The sequence below is a fragment of the Corella eumyota genome, chromosome 3, assembly GCF_963082875.1.
Source record: "Corella eumyota chromosome 3, kaCorEumy4.1, whole genome shotgun sequence".
In the NCBI taxonomy this organism is placed as follows: domain Eukaryota; kingdom Metazoa; phylum Chordata; class Ascidiacea; order Phlebobranchia; family Corellidae; genus Corella; species Corella eumyota.
In genome coordinates, this window is record NC_137492.1 from 16349066 (window position 1) to 16351292 (window position 2227).

Sequence of the window (2227 nt, forward strand, 5' to 3'; positions counted from 1 at the left end):
AGTCGTTTTTCCACAATTTTTGAAATTACATTTTTCTACTGCACTGCGGCGGGAATATGTCGATTGGTAGTCGGCCGATGACGTGCCATATTATAATGGGGATTTTCGAATGTTGCTGGACTTGTGTTTTTTACGCTTAGTCGTTTTTCGACAATTTTCGAAATTACATTTTTCTAGTGCACGGCGGCGGGAATATGTCGATTGGGCCCCGGCCGATGGCGTGCGTTATTATCATAGCGATTTTCGAATGTTGCTGGACTTGTGTTTTTTACGCTTAGTCGTTTTTCGACAATTTTCGAAATTACATTTTTCTATTGCACGGCGGCGGGAATATGTCGATTGGGCTCCGGCCGATGGCGTGCGTTATTATCATAGCGATTTTCGAATGTTGCTGGACTTGTGTTTTTTACGCTTAGTCGTTTTTCGACAATTTTCGAAATTACATTTTTCTAGTGCACGGCGGCGGGAATTTGTCGATTGGGCGCCGGCCGATGACGTGCGTTATTATTATAGCGATTTTCGAATGAAGCCGGACTTGTGTTTTTTACGCTTAGTCGTTTTTCCACAATTTTTGAAATTACATTTTTCTACTGCACTGCGGCGGGAATATGTCGATTGGGAGTCGGCCGATAACGTGCCATATTATAATGGCGATTTTCGAATGTTGCTGGACTTGTGTTTTTTACGCTTAGTCGTTTTTCGACAATTTTCGAAATTACATTTTTCTACTGCACTGCGGCGGGAATATGTCGATTGGGAGTCGGCCGATGACGTGCCATATTATAATGGCGATTTTCGAATGTAGCCGGACTTGTGTTTTTTACGCTTAGTCGTTTTTCGACAATTTTCGAAATTACATTTTTCTACTGCACAGCGGCGGGAATATGTCGATTGGGAATCGGCCGATGACGTGCCATATTATAATGGCGATTTTCGAATGTAGCTGGACTTGTGTTTTTTACGCTTAGTCGTTTTTCGACAATTTTCAAAATTACATTTTTCTAGTGCACGGCGGCGGGAATATGTCGATTGGGCCACGGCCGATGGCGTGCGTTATTATCATAGCGATTTTCGAATGTTGCTGGACTTGTGTTTTTTACGCTTAGTCGTTTTTCGACAATTTTCGAAATTACATTTTTCTAGTGCACGGCGGCGGGAATATGTCGATTGGGAATCGGCCGATGACGTGCCATATTATAATGGCGATTTTCGAATGTAGCCGGACTTGTGTTTTTTACGCTTAGTCGTTTTTCCACAATTTTTGAAATTACATTTTTCTACTGCACTGCGGCGGGAATATGTCGATTGGGAGTCGGCCGATAACGTGCCATATTATAATGGCGATTTTCGAATGTTGCTGGGCTTGTGTTTTTTACGCTTAGTCGTTTTTCGACAATTTTCGAAATTACATTTTTCTACTGCACTGCGGCGGGAATATGTCGATTGGGAGTCGGCCGATGATATGCCATATTATAATGGCGATTTTCGAATGTTGCTGGACTTGTGTTTTTTACGCTTAGTCGTTTTTCTACAATTTTTGAAATTACATTTTTCTACTGCACTGCGGCGGAAATATGTCGATTGGGAGTCGGCCGATGACGTGCCATATTATAATGGCGATTTTCGAATGTTTCTGGACTTGTGTTTTTTACGCTTAGTCGTTTTTCCACAATTTTCGAAATTACATTTTTCTAGTGCACAGCGGCGGGAATATGTCGATTGGGCACCGGCCGATGACGTGCGTTAATATCATAGCGATTTTCGAATGTAGCCGGACTTGTGTTTTTTACGCTTAGTCGTTTTTCGACAATTTTCGAAATTACATTTTTTTACTGCACGGCGGCGGGAATAAGTCGATTGGGCGCCGGCCGTTAACTTGCGTTATTATTATAGCGATTTTCGAATGTTGCTGGACTTGTGTTTTTTACGCTTAGTCGTTTTCGACAATTTTCGAAATTACATTTTTCTAGTGCACGGCGGCGGGAATATGTCGATTGGGAGTCGGCCGATAACGTGCCATATTATAATGGCGATTTTCGAATGTTGCTGGACTTGTGTTTTTTACGCTTAGTCGTTTTTCGACAATTTTTGAAATTACATTTTTCTAGTGCACAGCGGCGGGAATATGTCGATTGGGCACCGGCCGATGACGTGCGTTAATATCATAGCGATTTTCGAATGTTGCTGGACTTGTGTTTTTTACGCTTAGTCGTTTTTCGACAATTTT